Source organism: Nuphar pumila, chromosome 12 (assembly GCF_984573655.1).
Source record: "Nuphar pumila chromosome 12, dmNupPumi1.hap1.1, whole genome shotgun sequence".
In the NCBI taxonomy this organism is placed as follows: Eukaryota; Viridiplantae; Streptophyta; class Magnoliopsida; order Nymphaeales; family Nymphaeaceae; genus Nuphar; species Nuphar pumila.
In genome coordinates, this window is record NC_143260.1 from 97,111,316 (window position 1) to 97,127,218 (window position 15,903).

Sequence of the window (15,903 nt, forward strand, 5' to 3'; positions counted from 1 at the left end):
AATAATTCGAAATCAATATGATCAACAGAGGGGTTGATCTTTGAAATGCAATGATTCAAAATTAATTTGTAGAAAAAATATGATCAACACAAGGGTTGATCTTTGAAAAAGGTTGTAATAAAATATCTGAACTAAAAATTTTCATGATTGCTGAAAGACCCTTATAGGTAATATCATTTCTCTCATGAATGATGTCAGGATTGTCCCGTATTTTTTTGATAAAGAAAAAGAATTTAATGCCTCAATATAGCAAAAAGAAGGAAGTATTGAATATCAAAGATATAAAGAAAATCGACATTTCATTGATAAGCAAAAGTTGATAACAAAACTGAATATTTACAAGTATTTTAACTAAAAGAAGTCACAAAGACTGGGCTGACTTGTCCCTACAAAGCGACTGACAGAAAGGGATGAAAGCGAAAAAAAATTCTTGGTATTCTCAACTCTCTGAGTAATCTGGTGTTATCATCGCAAAATTTTTCCCCTCCCTTGCGAGAGAGAAACGAATTTCGCGAGTCAAACTCGACCAAAGTTTGAAAATGGTTTTGAAAATTACTCGCCTCCGTTTTAAAAATTTGCGGGAAAATTCCGTGGAATGGGATCCGCCTGTCGGTACGAGGTTCAACCGTTCCTAGCGCCTTCACCAGGGGTAATTGAACCAAGGACCAATTATGTGCTTTAACTTGACTCAAATATCTAAATTCTGCTCTATTTTTCCTAGAATGCACAAAGAATCAGGCTTGTGCTATGGAATTTTGAAAAATGCAAGTTTGAGAAAATATGATGTTTGCTTTGGAAAATTGAAATGCATTTAGAAAAGGACTGGAAAATGCTTGAAAATGGAATTCCTGGGAAAATCATTGAAGTTCATTGGAAATCAGAAATTTGCATTAGAAAGTGATTTCTCAAGAAAATTTGAACTTTAGAAAATTGATTTTGAAATTTGGAATTGCTTTTCTGAGGAAATGGATTTGAAAATTCTGAGAAAATTGGGAAGTTCATTGGAAAAGGATTTTTGAAATGGAAAATGGATTCTCAGGAAAACTGGAAAATATGAGAAAATTGATTTCTGAAAACTTGGGATTTTGAAATTTGAGAATTTGAAAACGTAGGAAAATCTGGATTTGAACCTGGGAAATGCTTTGAAATGTCATTTGAAAACTTAGGATTTTGAGAAAATCAGATCCTGAGAAAGACTTGGAAATTCTTGAGAAAACTGATTTTTTTTTTAAATTGAAATTGGAAAATGAATTTGAAAATAATGCAATTTGAATGATATGAATAAATGAATATGAATTTGAAAAGGGAATTTCATTGAGGAATTGAGAAATTCTTTTGAAACTTTGAGAAATGCAGTGCATTTTTGAAGTTAGCCTAAGAGTGTAGGCTGAATGTGGCTGATATAAAGATCATAAATCTTGGTTTTCTTCGTATTCTGACTATGGCCATAAATACGAATCCCACCGAGTTTATAAACTCCATAAAAGCTTGTGCACGTGTTATTCGTGTAAACCATAGTGAATTTGAAATAACTATGCATGAATCATACATCACATATTGAAATTTGCAGAAATTAAACTATATGCAATGCAGTCCTATTCTAAGCAGAAAATGTAACTCTTATTCCAAATATTACATTGCTTTTTACATTGAATTGAATAAGATAAATAAATGAAATAACTAAGTCTTCTTCTTGAATGTTCCTGCAAAACTAGAAAACAAGGTTAGCACAAAAATGTAGGTTTTTCTGAACTTATCCGAAAATATGGGAAATTATCGGATATTATTCAGATATAAACCCAAATTCATACCCCCTTTGATATAAACATGATAAATAATAATAAAATTTCGAAAATAAACTTGAAAATTCGAAATTGGGGTCAAAATGACCAAAATACCCCTGATGACCTTGAAATCAGGGTTTTCTGAAAGAATTATTGTAAATTTTGGAATTTTGAAAATCAAATGAAATAAATCAAACATAATATAATAAAATATGATGATATGCATGAAATTTTGGATAATTAGAAATTGAAATTTCGAAATTTAGGTCAAAATGACCAAAATACCCCCGATAACAAGACTATGGCCTTGAAACCAGGGTTTTCTGAAATAATTTTTGCAAAAATGAAAAATGTGAAATGCCAATGACATTGAAATCAACCCTAATATGATTCTACATGCTTATGTACATGATAAAACCCTAAAATGACAAAAATATCATAAAAAATCAAATTTAACCTGATTTTCGCTTCTGAATTTAAACATAAACTAACACATGGAGCAAATGAACTTGAAATTAAACCAAATTTGGCATGGACACCTAAAAGAACCCTAGAAACATAATGGATCTCGAAAATCTAATTTTTTTTGTATTTTTAAATATGCAAATTCAAATAAAAACTCTAAATTTTGTGATTTTTGCCTAAAATGTTGATTCTAAAGGGAATTTAGGATATCAAATTTCTATAAAAAATTCCCAAATTTTATAGGGTGATAAAGGACAATAAGGCAAGGATTTTTTCCTTTTACACTTTCTGGTTTTGACCTATGGTCGGAGCTGTGCCACTCCGGCAAGTCGGATCGGAATCCGGCGACTCTAGGATTTAGGGGAAACAGACAGGTTTCGGTAGAAAACATGGGAAAAATAGAATACAGATGGGAAAAAAGCTGAAATTGTGGAAAAATGTCTCTGACAAATAGAGGAAGATTTGATCTTTTGACACCATTGACATTTTGGCTATGGTTTGGAAAAGGGCACACTGTTATCAGACACCTAAATCTCTAGAATTTCAAGATATTGAAATCTGTTAGACAGAAAGATAAAATCTGGAAAAAATAATGAAACAGACTCAAAAATTCCTAAATTTTGGAAAATGATAGTAAATTATGTTAGAAACAACTTTCATGTTGAAAGTTTTTGCAGACGGGTTACATATTGGATAGACTCAGTGCATTAGGGTCTGTCTATACCCTGACGAAAGAAAATCGATATTTTCCCAGGGGTCTGAGAAATATGATTTTTTATAGAAATCAAAACTAATTGTAAAAACCTAAAAATTTTCAGATCACTAGTATATTCAATGATGAATCCACTATGATTTTTTGAGGGAAAATTGAATCATCCATGGAGGCAATCTTGGGTCGACAACCCTGCTAAATGGGAATCTGGAATTTCCAGAGGGTTTAAAACCTGATCTGGACTTTGGATTTATTAGATAGAGTTATTAAACTCAAATCGATCCGAATTTTTGCAGAGAAATGAATGATTGACCCATACATCTATCATAAAATTTTTGAAATTTATAGATGAACAATTAAACATGAAACAAAGACTGGACTGACGCTTAAAATCAAAACCTATAAACTAATAAGCAAATATTAAAGAAACTAATCAAAATACCTATAAAGCATTAAAATAATCTAAATATGAGGCCTATAATACGAAATTTACATGAATTCAATGATAAAACAAAAATAATCAGGGGGTATAATCTAAACTTAATTTTGGCCATGGTGACAGGGGATCCGATCCATCCATCGGAGGGATCCCATACTCCATGTAGCCTTAAGCAAGAAAGTAAGAAAAATAAAAAAGTAAAAAGATGAAGCTCTTACCTTGGGTTTGCTGGGATTGGCTGAAGGAAAGCGGATGTGGTGGAGATGATCCAAGGTTGAGGAAGTTGGGGCGTCAAAGGCACCAAGGTGAGGATGGCTGGAAGTCAAGAAGGAGGTGCCGGCTGGAACGTGTGATGAAGGTAGTGGCTGGTAGCAAGGGTGTGAAGGAGGCTTGCTGGAGATGGCTATGCTGCTGTGGAGGTGTCCCTGTGGTGCTGCCAAGGATGAAGGTGTGGCTGTGGCTGCAAAGAGCTCCCCTTTGGTGGCTGCTGCCTTTGAGAAGTTTGAAGATGGCTGCAATGAAGGGCTGCTGTTGGAGGCCTAGCTGTTGTTGTGGAAGGTGGCCCACCTGCGGTTGTGGAAGGTGGCTGTGATGGAGGCCCAACTGCTGCTGTGGAAGGTGGCTGTAATGGAGGTGAAGACGTTGATGGTGCTTCAAAGTGGAGGCCGGTTGTTGGCTGGAGAAAGGAGCTCTGGAGGTGGCTTCAATGGCTGGGAGTTGCAGCCAAGGATAGCTTGGGGTCTTGCTGCAGCAAATGGAGAAGGCTGCAGATGCTGTGATCGATGGTTGTAATTGTGCTGTGCGTGGAGGCTTCTAGTTGGTGCTGCTGAGGGCTGCAAGGGTGTTGTTTCAATGGCTGGAAGCTGCAGCCAAGGGGTGAGAAAGAGAGAGTTCAAGGGAGAGAGAGAGAGAGAGACGTGAATTGATCTTGGGAGGCCAGCCATTCTTTTTTTTTCTTTTGTTTTTGATTGGTAACTTAGGAAAGATGATATCTTTCCCTAAGTTACCATTGATTAATGAAGAAGGTTGTGTAATGCCCAAGGCTACAGCCGTATGGCTTTGGAGGAAGAAAAGAGTAAGGAAGGGAAGAAGGAAAAGGAAAAGGAAAGAAGAGGGGAGAAAGAAAAGGAAAGAAAGGGAGGAAAAGGAGAGGGAAAGAGGAAGAGAAGGGGCTGGATAGGGTATACGTGAGTGGCTGGGAGAGGAAAGAAAGGAGGAAAGAAAGAAAGAAAGAAAAAGAAAGAAGAAAGAAAGAAAAGAAAGAAAAGAAAGAAAAAAGGAAAGTAAAAAAATAAAAATAAAAATAAAAAAGAAAATGGAGGAAGAAAGAAAGGAAATGGGCTGGATTGAGGGCTAGGGTGGTCGACCCCCTTGTGGGTCCCACCTTAGGAAAATAAAATAATAAAAAAAATAAAACAAACAAAAAAAATAAAGAAAAAGGTAAATTTTTTTTTCTTTTTTTATAAATTAAAACAGAAAATGCAAATGGATGGGCCATCTCAGAGTGGGTCCAAATTCCACTTTTGAAATTCATTTTGACGATTAAAGGGGTAAAATAGTCTTTTCAGAAACTTTCCAGATGAAACGAGCTATTTTTGGCTGTTTTTGAAACGAGCTCGAATTTTGAAGTTCAATACCTCGTTGCGAAGTGAATCCAATGTAGAATTTAAAAATTAAATTTTGGAAGAAATCCAAATTGTTTTTGTTGAGAAAATGCTTCCAAATCTATTTTCAGACAAAACGAGCTATTTTTGGCAGTTTTTGAAACGAGCTCGGATTTTGAAGTTCAATACCTCGTTGCGAAGCAAATCTAATGTAGAATTTAAAAATGTAATTTTGAAAGAAATCCAGATTGTTTTTCTCGAGAAAATATTTCCAAACAAAATGAGCTATTTTTGGCAGTTTTTGAAACGAGCTCGGATTTTAAAGTTCAATAGCTCATTGCGAAGCAAATCCAGTGTAAAACTTGAAAATTTGATTTTGAAAGAAATCCAGATTATTTTTCTTGAGAAAATATTTCCAAATTTAGACTCCCGGGGTGAAAATGTCAATTTTGGAAACTCGAGGTTTGAAATTGATTTCTGAAAACTTTTAAAACTCAATCTGGATTGGAATTTATAAAGCTGGAGTTCTGGACTTCGAAAATGAAATGAAATGTGATGAAATGTTATGAAATGCTGAGAAATGATATGAAATGATGAGAAATGGCATGAAATGCTATGCGAAATGCTAACCCTGAATGAAGAATTTTGGATGTTAGACCCCGATTGACACTTGTACCAGTTCAAAAAGTGTTAAAATTGACAAAATTTGCAAAAATGGTTAAAGAAATGATTTTCGAGCTCTGCCAAGCTAGAGTAACACTGAAAATTAGGGTTTGAGCTTGATTTAACTGAAATGAACTGGATTGAGCTGGGTTTTAGAGTTTCAGAACTCAAATGAACTCAACGGACACTAACTCAACTGACCTTTCCAACTGAATTTTCAAGAAAAGCTGCCATTTTTAGAGAAATGGTATGGAATGGTCATTGGAATGAAGTGAATTACGAACCTGAACTGGGTTTGAGCTAAAACAAAGGTCAGTAATACTGAGATGAACTAAAATCAAGTCTCAAACACTAACTCAACTGACTGAACTCGGCTCAATTTCAGCAGAAAGAGCTGAAATGGACTAAAATGGGCTCCTAAACACTTAGAAATGGTTTTAAACTGAAATTGGAGCACTTGAACTCCTGGTGAGCTCAAGTTAGACTCTGGGGAACATGACTGACTTGGAGACAATTGGCTTGGATTCGAGTGAGAAATGAGCTCATTTTTGAAGAAATGATCCCATTTTGGCAGGAATGGTCAGAAATGAAAATGGTCTGTTCATTGTGAGCTCAGATGAGCTTGAGATGACTGATATTCTAATTGTCTTGAACTGACCAATGAGCTTGGTTGACTCCGACTGACTGGGGTCCGGGATGACCTAGGGGTAAAATGGTAATTTTCCTAATGAAAATGGGTAAAATGGTGCTTTTCTGAAACTGACTCAGGGTTTGACTCCTATACTGACCTAACAGAGTTGGCACTACACGAGGAGGGTTGTTTGAGAATGGATGAGGAAAATTTGGGGTGTTTACAGATGCCCCTCTTTGCTACTAAGCCGTCTTGAGGACGAGCTTAGTGGCAAAGAAAACACACCAAATTTGGGCTATAAAAATGCCCCAGTTAGAAGGATCTGACTGGATATGAAAATATTAGCCCTGATGAAAATGGTAGATATGAAATGGAGAATACAGAAGAAAAATTTTGCCTCAAAAGAAGTGAGATTCAGGTTTTGCCTTTAACCTGGACGAGACAAAAAATACCTCATGTAGAAACGAAGCTCAGGTTTAACCCTTAACCAGATTGGGAAATGAAATACCTCATCAAAGGAGGCTCAGGTTTGCACCCTTATCCTGATTGGGCGGAAAATGAAATACCTCATCAAAGGAAACTCAGGTTTGTACCCTTATCCTGATTGGGCAAAAAATGAAATACCTCATCAAAGGAGGCTCAGGTTTGTACCCTTATCCTGATTGGGCGGAAAATGAAATAACTCATCAAAAAAGGCTCAGGTTTGTACCCTTATCCTGATTGGGCGGAAAATGAAATACCTCATCAAAGGAGGCTCAGGTTTGTACCCTTATCCTGATTGGGCAGAAAATGAAATACCTCATCAAAGGAGGCTCAGGTTTGTACCCTTATCCTGATTGGGCAGAAAATGAAATACCTCAGCAAAGGAGGCTCAGGTTTGTACCCTTATCCTGATTAGGCAGAAAATGAAATACCTCATCAAAGGAGGCTCAGGTTTGTACCCTTATCCTGATTGGGAAGGAAAATGAAATACCTCATCAAAGGAGGCTCAGGTTTGTACCCTTATCCTGATTGGGCGAAAAATGAAATACCTCATCAAAGGAGGCTCAGGTTTGTACCCTTATCCTGATTGGGCGATGAAATGGTAAGTTGGATGGTGAATAAGACAATTTTCTTGAAGAGGAATAAGGTGACTCTTTCAACAACACGAAAGATGAATTCTTTCGACAACACGAAAGATAACAAGGCGATCCAAAGGAACAAGGCGATTCTTTCAACAACGCGAAAGATGACAAGGCGATCCAAAGGAGCAAGGAGATTCTTTTGACAACGCAAAAGATGAATTCTTTCGACAACGCGAAAGATGGGAAAGGTGATCCAAAGGAACAAGGCGATTCTTTCAACAACGCGAAAGACGATAAGGCGATCCAAAGGAGTAAGGAGATTCTTTTAACAACGCAAAAGATGAATTATTTCGACAACGCGAAAGATGGGAAAGGCGATCCAAAGGAACAAGGTGATTCTTTCAACAACGCGAAAGACGATAAGGCGATCCAAAGGAGTAAGGCGATTCTTTTGACAACGCAAAAGATGAATTCTTTCGACAACGCGAAAGATGGGAAAGGCGATCCAAAGGAACAAGGCGATTCTTTCAACAACGCGAAAGATGATAAGGCGATCCAAAGGAGTAAGGCGATTCTTTTGACAACGCAAAAGATGAATTCTTTCGACAACGCGAAAGATGGGAAAGGCGATCCAAAGGAACAAGGCAATTCTTTCAACAACGCGAAAGACGATAAGGCGATGCAAAGGAGTAAGGCGATGCTTTTGACAACGCAAAAGATGAATTCTTTCGACAACGCGAAAGATGGGAAAGGCGATCCAAAGGAACAAGGCGATTCTTTCAACAACGCGAAAGACGATAAGGTGATGCAAAGGAGTAAGGCGATTCTTTTGACAGCGCAAAAGATGAATTCTTTCGACAACGCGAAAGATGGGAAAGGCGATCCTGATTGGGCGAAAAATGAAATACCTCATCAAAGGAGGCTCAGGTTTGTACCCTTATCCTGATTGGGCGATGAAATGGTAAGTTGGATGGTGAATAAGACAATTTTCTTGAAGAGGAATAAGGTGACTCTTTCAACAACACGAAAGATGAATTCTTTCGACAACACGAAAGATAACAAGGCGATCCAAAGGAACAAGGCGATTCTTTCAACAACGCGAAAGATGACAAGGCGATCCAAAGGAGCAAGGAGATTCTTTTGACAACGCAAAAGATGAATTCTTTCGACAACGCGAAAGATGGGAAAGGTGATCCAAAGGAACAAGGCGATTCTTTCAACAACGCGAAAGACGATAAGGCGATCCAAAGGAGTAAGGAGATTCTTTTAACAACGCAAAAGATGAATTATTTCGACAACGCGAAAGATGGGAAAGGCGATCCAAAGGAACAAGGTGATTCTTTCAACAACGCGAAAGACGATAAGGCGATCCAAAGGAGTAAGGCGATTCTTTTGACAACGCAAAAGATGAATTCTTTCGACAACGCGAAAGATGGGAAAGGCGATCCAAAGGAACAAGGCGATTCTTTCAACAACGCGAAAGATGATAAGGCGATCCAAAGGAGTAAGGCGATTCTTTTGACAACGCAAAAGATGAATTCTTTCGACAACGCGAAAGATGGGAAAGGCGATCCAAAGGAACAAGGCAATTCTTTCAACAACGCGAAAGACGATAAGGCGATGCAAAGGAGTAAGGCGATGCTTTTGACAACGCAAAAGATGAATTCTTTCGACAACGCGAAAGATGGGAAAGGCGATCCAAAGGAACAAGGCGATTCTTTCAACAACGCGAAAGACGATAAGGTGATGCAAAGGAGTAAGGCGATTCTTTTGACAGCGCAAAAGATGAATTCTTTCGACAACGCGAAAGATGGGAAAGGCGATCCTTTCACAGAAAAGGCTAATCTTTCAACAACGCGAAAGATGATAAAGGTTACTCTCTCAAGGAGGTAAAAGGTGATATCAGGATGTGTCAAGATGGACATCGAGCTCTTCACTTCATGTCAAGATAGTAAGAAAATATTGCCAAAATGTTAAAAATTGTTTGTTGATTCAAAATGCTTGAAATTGAGGTATATTGGTATGAAAATCTTTCCTCTTTTCTACCTGAAGTATTACCTCCGACTCGGCTTAACTCCGTAGAATCAAGATTCGAATTCAAATTGCTTGCAATTGGCTTTCTTTCAAGGAAGCTATCAATTTCCTTGATATGAGCAGAAAAGAGAGTATTCTTGATATTGTGAGAGCAATTGGTGAAAGAATATTGATAATAGAATTTCACAAAATTAAAGAAGATTCTTTGGCAAATTTGGCAGTCTGATATCCTGGGATTCTTTTCTCATGATGATCTTTCTGCCCACTTTTTTTCTTTATTGGCAGAATTAGAGATCTCTTGGGCTTTTTGGGGATTACATCATCCTTCATTTTGGAGATGTTCTGACTTTTCTCTCTCTCTTTTTTTTTTTGGGAAGGGTACGTCACAAACTCCTTCATCTCAGAGATGCTCCGATCATTCTTTTTCTCTCAGGGATTATATTGACGGTTATTGGCTCTTTGGTTGGAAATCTCTTGATGATAGCAGAAATTAAATATCCTTTAGGGTTTGTCGGGAGGCTCATCGCAGTCGCCTTCATCTTGACGGTGCTCTGAACTTTCCCTGGAAGGATCCATCACAAACTCCGTCATCTTGGAGATGATTCAAATCTTCTTTGGCCCCGGGGGTCTACTCGCCTAATTCGCCTTCATCATGACGACAATTGAGAGATCCCTTTTGCAGATATTTAATTGCAGCTTAGGTGATTGAGGAGATATAGGGATTTAATGGATTTTTCTGTATCACCCAGGATATTTCGACTGTTTTATTTTCCAAGAATGATCTTTAAAAATGTGCCATTGACTGCGATCAATACCGATCACTTATGGCTTTGCAACAACATTGAATTTCCTTTTGCTGGCCATATCGAGGATTTATTCTTCACCCTTTTGGTTGGCCAATAGAAAGAATTTGAATTTTGAATCCTTTTTCACAAAAGCTTTGACCTTTCGAAAATAATATTGAAGGTATTCTGAGGTAATATTTTTGTGCAATAAAAATTTTGAAATCAACAAATATTTAATGGCAAATTGGCAAAATGTTCTTGAAATCCTTGGTGAAAGAAATTGCTTGAGGTCTAATTGACACATCCATACCCAAATTGAGTCTTGAAAAGACTCAGTGAAAGATCAACTTGAAAGTTGGGTTTTGTTTTTACTAACCAGCTCGAAAGCAGGATTTATTGACCGACCGGCTCGAAAGCAGAATTTGTTGAACTACCAGCTCGAAAGCAGGATTTGTTGAACTACTAGCTCGAAAGCAGGATTTGTTGAACTACCAGCTCGAAAGCAGGATTTGTTGATCGACCAACTCGAAAGCAGGATTTGTTGACCGACCAGCTCGAAAGCAGGATTTGTTGACCGACCAGCTCGAAAGCAGGATTTGTTGACCGACCAGCTCGAAAGCAGGATTTGTTGACTGACCAGCTCGAAAGCAGGATTTGTTGACCGACCAGCTCAAAAGCAGGATTTGTTGACCTACCAGCTCAAAAGCAGAATTTGTTGACCGACCCGCTCAAAAGCAGGATTTTGTTGATTTAAAAATGATTGACATTAATGAAATTGTAACCCGAAGGCTTGGAAAGTGATAGATATTGACAAAGTTGTAAACCGAAGGCAGGAGAATGATTCATGTTGGTAAGATCGTAACCCGAAGGCTTGAATTGAGAATCTGATAGAGTGGACGGCCCAGAGGCCTGATTGATCAAATTGGATGACCCGAAGGTCAAGATTTGAGAATTACATGACCCGAAGGTCGAAATTGAGAGTCGAATGACACAAGGGGTCGAAATGGGAAATCAAAGGTTGAGATTGAAGGATTGAATAACCCGAAGGTCGAAATTGAGGATTTGAATGACCCGAAGGTCAAAATTAGAAATTGAGTGACCCGAAGGTTGAAATAGAGAATTGGGTGACCCGGATGTCAAAATTGGAAATTGGAAATTTTGGAATTGGAAATTGGAAATTTTGAAATTGATTGACCCGAAAGTCGAAATTGAAGTTGATTGACCCGAAAGTCGAAATTGGAAATTTGGAATTTGAAACTTGGAAATTTGAAATTGAGAAATTGATTGACTCGAAGGTCAAAATTAGAAATTTGGAAATTGATTGACCTGAAGGTCAAAATTGGAAATTTGGAAATTGGGTGGCCCGAGGGACGAAATTAGAATTTGGAACTTTGAAATTTGAAATTTGATATTTGAAATTGGATTTGGAAGAAGATTCGAGTCAGAACTCTAATCTTCTAGACCAATTCTAGGACATTTGAATTGGATTTGGAAGAAGATTCGAGTCAGAACTCTAATCTTCTAGACCAATTCAGAAGGGAAAGAAATTCGAGTTGAAACTCGAATCCCAGAGGAAAGAAAATTCGAGTCGGAACTCGAATCCCGCAAGAAGACTAGATCAGCATGGATTAGGTTTGAAAACATTAACCAGTAAAACCAGATTTAGAAAGTTTGACCAATAAAAATTGGATTTTGAAAGATGTACCAGTGTGAATACTGGATTTTGGAAATGAACCAGTATAAGTACTGGATTTTGAAAATAGATCAGTACGAATACTGTTTTTGCAAGAATTACCAGCACGAACACTGGATTTTGAAGATTTTACCAGCACGAACCCTGGATTTTGAAAATCTTACCAGCACGAACACTGGATTTTTGAAAATTTACCAGCACGAACACTGGATTTAGAAAATTTTTACCAGCACGAACCCTGGATTTTGAAAATCTTTCCAACACGAACACTGGATTTTTGAGAATTTACTAATTGATTTTGATAGAAGATTTTCAGTCTTCACCCTCACGACGACTTGGACAACTATCGGGGTCTCAGGATTTATCCCTTAACCTGAAGGGGAAGTTCAAGTTTATCCCTTAACCTGAAAGGGAATGTTCAGGTTTATCCCTTAACCTGAAGGGGAAGTGAATTTGATGCAAATGAATGTAAATGGATGCAAATGAATGCATGTAAATGTAAATGAATGCAAATGTATGCAAAATGATGTAAATGAATGCACATGTATGCAAAATGAGAGATTTGTTTGATCCTGCCTGCATACAGAATGTTTTGAAGACAAATTTTCAAAATAATGCCCCAGTGTAACTCGGAAAGAAGAATTTGACCATTATTGAAGAAAATATATTAAGGAATTACAAATGATGGAATAAGGGATTTAAGTATAGAAAATTTTCAAATGTTGAGCATTGATGGGGTCTGATAATTCCACACCATCGGCATTGATAAGTAGATATGAATTGCGGGGTAATGCTTCCTCGACAACATAGGTCCCTTCCCAATTCGGCGACCACTTGCCACCCGGGCGGTGCTTGAGATAGGTCGTTGATCTGATCACTAGATCATTGACTCAGAATTTCCTTTTAATAAAAAATTTTGCATATTGCCTGACTATCCTCTAACGATATGATTGAGCATGCTCTGCTACTTTGAGTCTTCTTTCATCGAGCAAATCAAGTTGTACCAGTCGTTGTTGCTGATACTGATCAAGAGGTAATTCTAAAAGTGATGCAAATTTTAGAGCAGGTTTCTGAACTTGTAGAGGCAATACTACTTCAGTTCCGTAGACAAGTTCTGACGAAGTAGCATTAGTTGGAGTTCGAATGGTGGTTTTGTATGCTCATAATGCATTATGGATCTTCTCATGCCAGTCACAAACTGTTTTTAAAGTTCGCTCCAAGATTCTAATAAGAATCTTACTGGTGGCCTATGCTTGACCATTCCCTTGAGGATAATAAAGAGCGAAGAAATGATGATGGATTCCGAATTTTGAGCAGAATGTCCTCATTCTCTCATTCTTGAAATAACTGTCATTGTCCAACACAATATCATGTGGTATGCCAAAACGACATAGGATATTCTTGTGGATGAATGAGACCACATGTCGACCTTCTACTGTGCGTAGAGTGACTGCTTCTACCCATTTAGTAAAATATTCTGTTGCGGCAAGAAAATATTTGTAGTCGTTTGAAGCAGGGAGTGGTGGGGCCCACAACATCAAAGATCCACATAGAAAATGGCCATGGAGAGATAACAGATTGCAAATATGTTGCTGACGCATGAACGAAAGGTGCATGTATCTGGAATAGAGCACACTTCTTCACAAAATGGTAGCAATCTTGTAGCATAGTCTTCCAATAATATCTCGCCCAGATGATTTGCTTGATAAGAGTTTGGTAGCCGACGTGACTACCGCAAATGCCTTCATGTGCTTCTTGCACAACTTCTTTGGCTTCTTCTTCGTCTAGGCATTTGGAATATTCAGAACTGAATCCACGATGATAGAGGACATCGGCGAGAATAAAATATCAGGCAGACATGCACTGAATCGCTCGTTGCTCTTACCAGTGATACTCTCAGAGAAGGAGACAGATGTCTTCTCCTTGATGGGAGCCTTTTTGAAACTGTCTTCAGCTTGCTCAGACATCATCCTAATCATCATTTTCTTGAACATCTGATATGTAGCAGGATCAATGTCATCCCTATCATTCAGACTCTGTCTTCTGGCAGATCTTGGAGAATCCATTTCTTCTTGTCTGCTTCTAAAATCACTGATGCCCTGATACAGTGGTGGCTTCTTGCTTGATTTGATCTGAACCACTTGGGAATACTGATGCTCTCTACAGAATGGATGATTAAATTTTGATGATGAAGATTCAGGATAGAAATGAATATAGAAAAAAATATTTGATGAGAATTTGGTAGACAATTGGAAGAACATCCCATTACTAGGGATTGGGTCGCCGCTGGAGTCACGACAATTATGTTGTCATTCTTTGCAAGAAAAACGAACAACTGCAAATATGCCTTGTCACCTAGGCGAGGTTGTCAAACCAAGAATGAAGAATTTGAAAGATTTTTATTCATTGAAGGGAAAACATGCTTGTATTAATAATAAACCTGAGAAAGAGGGGGCGGACAAACAATTTGCCACCACTCTTTATGATCAGCAGAGACACGAGGATTGGAGAAAAGAGTGAGAATGATGAAAGAATCCCAGCCATATTTGGCAGAATGGTATGTTTCGGATCACTGCGCTGATGCAAGGTCAAATTCTGGCATAACCCCTAATAGTAGCCGAGCTTCTACGCGCTTCTGTCTCTGAGAAAATTGCCTGACGCATCACTCTGGATAGTAGTAGGTACAGGAAAATGGGCCAAGTAGCTTGAACTGCTTGCCATACACATATGTATATTTGGGAAGAGGGTGAGCCCTTCAGTGCACAGAACCATCGCATGCTGATTTCTTTCTCGAGTTGTTCTAGATAATGAGCTGACTTCTGCAAATGCCTCGTACTATTGATAGATCTCGATCAGGCTCACGTACTCATTCTCATTTTCTTCAATCAGTGGCCAAGACTTACGCCCTGTCATGCGAGCCACGACATCCTTAGGGTCCAGACCCTTGACATTAATTAGAAACTGTTGCTCTAACGGATCTCCAGGCTGACCAGTTGGCTCAGGTAGTCCCATAATCTCTGAAAACCTATTCATCAGTAGTGTTATCTCACCCCACGGGAACCAGAATGTGCAAGTGTGCGGATTCCACCGCTCTGCCAGTGCATGGATCAGATTGCCATTAACTGTCAACTTCCCCACTGCAGATGCCAATTCCAACCCGCAATCGCTCAAGTGGTCCGAAAACATACGAGAGAAGTTTTGAACCAGACATAGTACCACCGAGGGAAGAAGGGTTCGGTGCTAAGAGATCGATGCTCAGGAAGACTTTGTCGCACCTCGTAGGAGATGTGACCCTCAGGAAAGACAGAGTCGAACTGACTGAATGCCATTAGACTGAAAGATAGGAAGATTGGAATTAGACTTTGAAAAAAATACAAGAATTTTGAAAATTGCAGGCAGGATAAAAAGCTAGAAATTCGAAGTCCAGAGGAACGAAAGAATAAAAAATCTCCTGGAGTTTTGAAGAAAAGGTGGATAATTTGAAAAAAAAATCGTCCAGGGTTTTTGAGAAAAATGAGATATTTTATAAAAGATGAAAAATGAGGTATTTTGGAAAATTGCTTGGTATTTTGGAAAAATTGGGAAAAATATGAGAAAATAAGGCGAAAATGAATATCATACATTCAATTACAAACAATTATGCACATACAGCAATCCCTAAGATGCCAACTCTAAATGCATTGATTTTGAAAAAGCTTTAGGACCCTAATCCTGACTCTAGGCTCAGATCAACTGTGTCCAATCATGCTATGCCGATATACTCGAGCCGAGGCTCGATGTACGTGGCATAAAACTCATCTCCGGGTCTAGGCTTGTGTTTTCCCAACATCCTTGAGCGTCTGCCGATATACGTTGGACTATGGCCCTTGGTACGTGGCAGGGGGGCGTTAGCCCAAATAAGTGGCCCAGTTGTGAGGCTCTGTCCCGAACTATGGTTCTGGAAGAGAGCCCAGCAACGTGAAGACCGGGTAGACATAGGTGGGGTGGTTTTTGAAATATGATCACATGCAGGCAAACAGAGGGCTCTAA